The sequence below is a fragment of the Acartia tonsa genome, chromosome 2 (genome assembly GCF_053477335.1).
Source record: "Acartia tonsa isolate MP-2025a chromosome 2, ASM5347733v1, whole genome shotgun sequence".
Classification (NCBI taxonomy): domain Eukaryota; kingdom Metazoa; phylum Arthropoda; class Copepoda; order Calanoida; family Acartiidae; genus Acartia; species Acartia tonsa.
In genome coordinates, this window is record NC_137261.1 from 41366496 (window position 1) to 41376342 (window position 9847).

The following is a 9847-nucleotide window of genomic DNA, read 5'->3' on the forward strand; positions in this document are numbered from 1 at the left end:
TTTATTATTGTATTGATATAATCTGAATCACATCAAATTGTTCTGTAAGAAACAATTTAACCCCAAACTAAAAAATGCTTTTGCTTCCATCAAAATGATCACAGCAACATATAAAATTGATTTTTAAATCCCCCCAAAAAAGTTTATTGGGGACTTAATTCAAATTTGGGCTCTGCAGTCTGATTCTACTGGTGTCATAGTATATTTTTGATATATGATAAAAAAATAGGTTAAAAACAGTTTAACAAAAAAAAAGGTTGGCTGTTTTATGTTTTTAGCTTCATTTTTTGTCATTCAATGAAACAACAAGCTAAACACGCTAAATAGTTGGAAGATGAAAATGTTTTTCTTCTCTTTAATGTAAGTTTGCTTGTAATCTTTTTTAGCTTCAGAATTTAATTTTGGTTTTGTTTGTTGTAACCATTATTTCGCCTTTTTTAAGGTTTAAACTCAATCTATAATACAAAGTAGAACGATATGTGTCTGTCTGTCTGTTTGTTTGTTTGTCTGTTTGACTGTTTGTTTGTAGCGAAGGATCTCGCTAACCGCTGAACCGATAGGGTTCTCCTTTACAGATAGCTTAGCGGGTATAGGTCCCGGGAAGGTTTATAACTATTTTCTTGGGAGGTGGGACACCCCCAACCCCCCAAGAAAATGATAAATACCCCTACAATTTTTTTTTCATTTTAAAACTAAAATTAAAATAGTGGGGTCGACTAACGCCCCCCCCCCCAATAAAAAAAATTTGGGGGGGGGGGAGAATTTTTTTTTTAAATTTTTCTTTTTTATCTGAAATACGAACAATTACTTTGATCAAACCTCTTAGAGCAAAGCCTCTAGAGGCTAGGGACGAAGCCGCTAGTAACTAATAAAGAAAAAGATATTTTAATAAAAAAAGATCACATAAAAGTAAAGAATAAAAAAATTCAGATTAAAAATTTTAGAAATTAAAATATATTTAACCCCTGCACTGTTTAACGCTAAAGAATTTTAGTAATTACGCCTGAAAATGTATTCAATTGTAAGTAATGGAAAGTCTTACATATTATTAGATGCGTTACATCTCTATAAGTGTTCCATTCCTCTAATCTTGTGTTATATAGACATAAGATATTAAAAAATACTGCCATGCCAGGTGCGTGAAATTATCATTATTGCTGGTAAAAATTCCTTAGTCGATAAACTGGGATATGAAATGATGTGAAAATTGTTTTAATAGGTATGGTGTTGACTTTTAAAAGATATATACAATTTTAATTATTAACCTTTTTCATTTATATGAAAATATACATCCCAGGCGATTTTTCTTTCAAGGAAAAAACCCGAATTTTACAAGGATTTTGTAAAAACTTGTAAAATTTGCGAATTCTGTAAAATTTTACAAAATTTCTGTAAAATTTTCTGAGCCCCTTTTTTCATTTTACTTTTTTTTTTGTAAAATTTTACATAACAAAAAATCCTTTTTTACTTTGTTTTAAATTAATGTAAGTTATTAAAAATTAATTCTAGTACTTTAAAATAATGTTAATTAAAGAATGAAACCTAAATTCTATTGTTTTTATTTTTTATGAACTTTACATCATTTTACAGAAAACTTTTTTGTAAATTTTACTGAGGCTAAGTGTCAATCATTCGGACTTTGACAAAAAAAAATGAAGTTGTACAAATTTTTTAAGAAATTTGTAAAATTTTACTCAACAAAATTTTTTTTATCTATTATTTTTAATTTTCATTCTTCTAATTACATTTTAATAAGTTTCCCTTCTTTGAATATAATCATGGCTTGTTCTTGTATACCCTTATTATATATTTAAGCAATAAAATAGTGTTAACCATGGAACATCTTACAAAATATGAAAAAAAATTAAAACTTGTATTATATGTAGTTCATAATTTTGTAAACATACAATGTGTTTCAGAAAAAAACTGTGTTTTCCAGTTTTGGGAATCAACCAGAAGGAGCATGAAAAAAATAATCATAGGTCCATATTCTCTGTAAAAATGCACATAACATTTACTTAAGGTGGTTTTTGATATCTCTAAAAATGTGGCTGTACTGATAGGTACATGTAGGTTAAAAATGCCTGATCCAAAATCTGTGACGACAATGAGATTCAATTAACTTAATTTTTTTTGCAACATATAGGCTGAAAAGTTCAATATTTAAGTAACAAAAGGTTAAATCAATGTCCGCATTTGAGATTTTTACATATTTTCTTTTTTGGCTACATGCACAGAGCTTTTTGGGTTCCTTGGAATTTAGTTTTTTCTATTTCTCTATTGCAAAGGCATTTTTTATAAAAAATCTCTTTTAATTCCATGCGCATTGATAAATAATACAAGTCACTTTTTAATTCATTTCAATATCTTAAAAAATACGCAAGCTATCTTAGTTTGAAAATGTTGTTAAAAGTGCTTCTACTTATATCATATTAGGTTAATATGTCACAAATGTCAAATCAAAAGGGATTAAGAGATTAAAAGGGGAGGGGTAGGAGGAACGGTTATGAGAGCATAATTGAATGATCATGATTGAATCATAATTAAAGCAAAAATAAAATTGGTTATTTATTCTTTAAAAAAGCATTATTGAATTAGATTTTAAATGTAATTATTAGAATATTTGGTTGAGCATGCTATAATGTTGTTTTCAAGTAAAAAGAAGAATTTAATTGGACGTTATAGCCCTAAATTCTACAAGAATAAAGCAACACACATACATTTTGAATTCTTAAAGCTCTGAAAAGCTCTATTGTTTTAAGAGATATTAAAAAACACCTTTTATAAAATTGATCCATATTTTTATAGAGATTAAGAATATATAATTATTTCTTTCATACTCCTACTGGTTGTTTCCCAAAACCAGAAAACGCAGTTTTATTTGAAACACCTTGTATAAAGATGAATTATGACTAAATTATATAATACCTTGACTCAAATTTTGTATATTTTTAATCATTTAGGTTATAATAACATTTATAATTGTTCATATATAGTAGTTTACAAGAATTAATTTTAGACAGTGCCATGATGGTTTAAATTTCCAACTATACTGCTAAATATCACAAACAGTGCAGGGCTTTATAGTAATGCAGCCACCAATGATCTTTTTTAGGAGGTGCTGTTATTATTAATTGAAAATTACTATTTTCAATGGACTCCCATTATATGGTATCATACATGAGTGGTGTTGAATAATTTTTTTCAAACTACCCAGCTTTGTCTATCTGGGTGATAATGAATCTGTGAAATTATACACATAACAAGCAAAATTTATAGGCCAAAATTAATAATTCTGTAAAATTTTACATGAATTATGTAAAAACCGTGTAAAATTAGCGTTTTAAACCTTGTAAGAATTTTACAAAATTCATGTAAAATTTTACAAAAAAAAAGTTCAAAATTTCTTGTAAAAATAGCGTTAGGTTTTTGAAAAAATAGAAATTTTACAGGAAGTTTGTAAAATTTTACAACAATTTTACAAGCAGCTTACATCGTAGAACCTTGTAAGAATTTTACAAAATTCTTGTAAAATCAAGCCTTTTTCCTTGTAAAAAAAATCTCCTGGGATATGTATTAAAACTACCAATAGTATATGAAAAAAAAATTAATTTAAACATATTTTTAAAAAATCATTTAAGACATCTTTTCTCAGCCAGTTAGCCGCCGAAAATCCGCCAGGCTCCATAAAGAATGTTTTTAATAGTTTAGTTAATTTCAAGTGGAAAACACAATTATAAAATGTGCAAGATGCGAAATAACGATAGATATTTCACAGTGGGATCTTTTGAAAAAAATCGGGACATCCAAAAAATTTAAAATCGACTTTTATCTATCCTAGGAATTAATAATGGCTGTAAGTAGACAGCTAGAAAAGAAATTTCTTTAAAATATTAATTTTTGGCGGATTTATGCCATTTTTAAAAAAGGTAGTGAAAAATTTCTTTTCAGTTTTGATGATTTTCCAGATTTTTTTACACAATTTTTTCAAAGCAACAAAAAATACATTTATGTTCAGCTTATGCAAATAATTTTTGATTGAGGTACTTTTCAGATGCCTGTACCAATGTCTAATTAAAGAAAAATTTAAAAAAAATATATTTGGTGGTGTAAATCGACATTTTGTGAGAAAATTTCACCTAAAATATTAAGATTTTTAACCCCAAAAAATCAGTTTTCTCCATTTTACCCAAAAACGGCCAGGAGGCCCCGGGTTTTGCAATAATAATGTTAATATGCAACATGTATTGTGTATAAACAGTTTTCACAACCTGGGGCCTCCCGGCCGTTTTTGAGTAATTGAGCATTTTACATTGCATGGTTTGAACAATTTCATTCTTGTTAATTTCAAATTTTCCTTCGTTAGAGGGGGAAGGAGTCATTTTAGAGCCAAAAGTCATCTCTGCAATATTTTCAAACTTTTTAAGGCGGATCTTTCTTGACTTATGCATCATTTGCCTCTGGCGAACCGTTTCGCCGTTATTTGCCGCCGTTGGCGTGATTTTTAACGATTTTTGCCGTTCTCGCGGTTTTATTGGACATTTAAGGGATAAAGGAGTCGTTAAATAAAGATAACTTATAATTACTTTTATTTTAGCAATTAAATTTGCTAAATTTCATGTGTTCTACAAAAATTTGTATTTCTAACTGGTTCTGGTCCAGCGGAAATTCAAATTTGGGGACTAATTATAATATTGCAAAAACATTATATATGCATCAGAGAGAGAGAGAGAAATATACGTTTGAGAGAGAATATAACATAAGTAATTATGTTTATATTCTTATACAAACTTTAAATGAAGATAGCTAGACTTAGAATAAAGGTATTAACACAAAATCAAAAGTGTTTTGAAAATAATGTTATTGTTGTTTATATCTGTAAAAAAACATTTAAAAACATGCCTTATAAGTGTCCTATTTTACTTATACTGGACCTACCTAAAAATGCCGGGACTCGAACTGGGTGCACCTGACGCTAGTTTCATGTTCACAAACATTGTTTGCATTGAAGAAATATTTACATAGACGTTTATTTTGTTAAAATATTCAAATCGTATCTAAAGTTATGAAGGTTTATAGATTTTTAAAAAATAGGGTAGCTTCGCTCCTCCAAAACCGCCAGACGTACTTACCAAATGCACATTAGAAGTTAACAGGGGCAAAATTTAAGTTATTTCCTGGCTAAAGCAAAAAAAAATTACATAATTTCTTCAAATACAAGCTTATTTATTGAAGTTTACTTTTGTCTACTCTTAATGTCCCGTTTTTTGGCAAAAGATCCCACTGTGTATATATTATTCCCAATATCCCCCCCCCCCCCCAATTTTTTTGCAGAGTAATGCCTAGACAGGGTTATAAAATATTTCTAACTTCATAAAGATGCTCTGAGCATCTAAAAATGAAAATAGTAAGAAAACAAAATTTCTTATAGTATCTCTACTTGTCTTGTTACAGAATTCTGATGCTAATTAGTGTTGGGTAAACTTGAGCCGAAAATAAAAAAAATATGAGTAAAAATTTGAAGTCTTGGCACTAACATGCATTGTTTTATTGTAGACCTGTTGCTGCGCCTTCAGCTCTTAGGGCTTACAAATGAGATAATAAAATTTAAAAAAATAAATTTGCAAAATAACTTTTATAAGGGAGATAATTTTTTATGGAGGGTGTTCCACGCCCATAATAATATGTTATTACATAATTACATAAGCAGTTATTAAGATCTTAAGCTTTCGACAGACAGAGAGACAAACACATAGACAGACAAACATTGTACTACTTTGTATTATAGATATGAAAATTTTTGCATTCAATCCTTCTTCATAAAATAAAGTAATTCTAATGCAATGAATTATTAACATACAATAAATGTTCAACCAGAAAAAGACATGTTTTTATTTTTCACCGTCCCTAACTGTAAAATCGTGCAGAGCTCGATCTTTAAATCGTTTATAGGTGATTTAAACCGGGGCGATTCATTTGGCGCACCATCAAATTATTAATATCAATCTTTAAATCGAATTTGCATGGGTGATTTGAATCGGGCAGTGGCGCGGGCCCGGCGCGCCAATGCCACTCACCGAGTGGCATTGGCGGTTTAAATCGGGGTGATTTATTTAATAAATAAATATTTTTTTTTAATTACTTTAATATTTTATTGCAAAACATGCATCGTGAAAACATTTTTATAGTTATTTTTAAAATAAATTATATATTAATGTTTTATATAAAATACTATACTGACACTGCTTACGTAATAAAGTTGTACTGGCGCGGATCGATATTTTAGTGAGTGCGCAAGCGATTTAACAACACCGCACTGAAAATCTTTTAAAAATCAGGTGCGCTGTGGCTTACCACCAGCGCGCCTACGGTTCACCTCTGAATCGCCCCGATTCAGCGCGGCATAAAAACGATTTAAAGATCAAGCTCTGATTAATAATTTTTCAAAAAATAATCTACTTAATTGTTTTGCATTAATTGTTCAATAATAAAATTTGAATTGCTAAGTAAGTTAAATTTTATTAATTTTTAAAGGTTGAGTTAAAACTCCCCCCCCTCTCACCAGCCCTGTCTAAAGACGATCTATTAAATCACAGACCAATGGGCAAAAAATAGTGATTTCTTAATTATCTGCATTTGAATTTATCAAAATATTTTACTTTAACTGTTAACTTACTGAAGTTTTAAAAATTGAGTTTTAAAATTCGAATATTCGTGTAAACAAAACACATTCATTAGTATGTATAAAAATTCTTGACATACAATTTGACCGACAAAAATAGCTGCCAAAATATTTTCAAAAATATTCACTCTAAACAAATCATTTGAAATTTTTGAAAATAAGGTTAACTGAAACATAATATTTAAATTTGTTTTAGAATTTGATATATTTTTCCTATTTACAAAAATAAGGTTTTGCTTAAAAAAGTAAAAAACGTCTGAATTTTACTAAAATATACTATATCCGATTTGTTTCCGTTGGATAAAAACTGGAAAAAATCTCTAAAAATATTTTTTTGTATAGAACAAAAGCTATCTTAAGGGGTATTTCCTACGTATAGAGGCTAGAGCCGAAGCATAAAAATAGTTTATTCAGGAAGGGCGTTGTTATTTGCGAATCAATTGTTTAGCATAACAAAAAATAGTATTAACCAGGAATAAGGTACAGCCAACAAGCAAAGTAAATCTAAAATAATGTTTGGGGGGGGGGGGTAGATGGGAAGGTCGTCAATTCGGCTATGAGTCCCCCCCCCCCCCCCAACGACAGCTGAAAATCACGTGATTTTTTCTCAAATTAATTTCGTGTTTGGTATAAGCTGAGTATTAATTTTTTTTATTTCGAATAGATCTTTCGAAATAAAAGCGCTAACAAAACTTGATGTTGCTCTAATTTTGATTTCAGTAATTATTAAACATTTTTAATTTCACGTGGATTGTTACTAATGCCCTATCGATTTCAAACTTGTCATAGTGATTCCTCTAACAGTTGGGCACAAAAAAGTCCGTTGGGTTATTTAAACATATTGAGTTTTAACTATTTTAACATAAATGTTTTATATTCTATAAATATTCTATGCATCTGAATTTTAGAATAATGATTTTTAGTACAAGGTACAAGCATCTAAATATAAAATCAAGTCCTGAAAATGTAATTATATTCTGGATCCTGTATTTAAACAATTTTGCAGGAAATTTACAAACTATTTGTTTAGTCTTAGAAATTAACATTAAGCTTATTAAGTTCTGAAACTCTATAAGTGTTAATGATCGTTTGTCCTACTGTCTGATATTCTATAACAGTTTTTGTCTTTCATTTAGTCGGTCTGGGCTTATTTTAATTAGAAGTGCAGATAATTAACTTTTCTATTCTTCCACGGCACTTCACCTATCTTAAAATAAAAGTTGACACGTGATTTAACCTATTAAGCTAGCCCGTTTTGGGTTTTCTTTAGTCTTATATACTCCTGTAGTTGTTTTAAGCTATTTTTTTCCCGCGCCTTGCTCTTAAGGCTAGGGATGCAACCAATAGTCGATAATATAAAATAAAGATCAGCTGAAATGGATTTCCTATTCGAGCCCTAGTTTCCTAAAGTGTACAGCAGATAACCCAATTATTGCAGACCCTATTTTCAGCGACTCCGGTCAAATGGAAAAGCTATTTAATGTATAAACGATTTATACATTATACATTCAAAAATTTTAATTTTTTTTAAAGTTTGAAGCTTTTTTAGCTAGTAGCAAATATTGAGATAGGACGCGGAAGCTACGCACACTTTCGGAAACTAAATTCAGTTCATCAAAATAAAATTATGAAACATCATCCAAAGTTTAAAATCATTAGCACACTTCTAATATGGCTAAATTAACGAAAAGAGAAGGACGGATGTACGTACAGAATATATTTACAGAAAAGCTTCGCTTTTAGTAAATGATATGATAAAAAATTTATTTTGGATACACTAATTTTTCTAATATTAGTTCTGTCATGGTCTATAGAATATCAAGTAATTCAACTTTGGGATTTCCCTTTTATTAAGGTTTTACTACATTCTAAAAATATTAAATTTAAAACGTTGGGACCTTTTATTTTTTTTGCTTCTATAAAATATTTAACTAATATAAATTTTAAATATCTCTTATTCGCATTAACCAACTCTTTTAACAAAAATTAAAAAGCATATAATGACTTTCACAAACAACATCAACGCACAAATTTAAACTAAACTGAATTGTAAATATGCGTCGACCACCGTTCTTTTATGGAGCACGGATAAATCGCTCACACACACTCACACACCGACACACGGAATCAAACACACAAACAAACTTTCAAATTAAATTCTACCAAAGCAACTTTCTTTCCGCAAGTGCTTACAAGCATTTTTAGGCGCATTGTTTATTTGAAATAAGAAAACAAATATTTTTTTGTTGATTATTTAATACAGCTAATAGCAAACTTAATTAAATGAGGTGAAACAAAATGAATTTATATTTATATTTAAAACAATGTGAAGAATTTAAAAACTATCAGTGTTATAGTGTACATTAATATTTTGGTTTTAACGGGGACAGGAAAAAGAATTCTAGAATGACAACTTTTTAAAAGTTCTTACAAAATTTAAGAATTAACCAAAGGAATGCACAATTAAATAAATTGATGAACTAACTCATTAAAGTTTTGTCAATAGTTCAACTAATCTAAACAGAAGTATCTCCAACTTAATATTTAAGGGAGGGGATTTTTTCCAACCACCAACCTTTATTTGCATACCAACATTCCCTAGGTTAATTCCCAAAACCAAGTCTACTAAATAGTATAAAACTTCGGATATGTTAAGGTAAATCACTGTTCCACAAATATCCTATCCAGAAGTGGATAGGGCCCCCAGAGGCTTACGTCTAGCAGAGGGAGTTTTTTTTGTGGGAGAAGGGCTATGTATATTTTTTTTATGGGTTTGAACTCTCCCTCTATGTCCTAAATAGCCTAAAACTGCCCAGCACGCATTATACAATTTTTCGAATAATTGTAATCCTTTTTTGTGATTTCTGAAAAATTATGGAGGCACAGACAGAAACACACACACTTTATTATATAAAATCATTGTTTGTCTTGTTTTGATTTTCAGAATTTATGTTTCTGCCACTGTGGTGTTGAACCCAAAGTCCATAACGCCGGAGGCACCCAAAACTAGAACATCAACGCTTGACCAGTTCAACTAAAAGCACTGGCTCTCACATAAGTCCCACATTCATCAAACGTCATTTACGTCGTAGTAACACACTAACCCTACGTCCAAATTTCTCTTTGGGGTGGGGTGGGGTTAAAGGATAAACCGACAAACCTTAA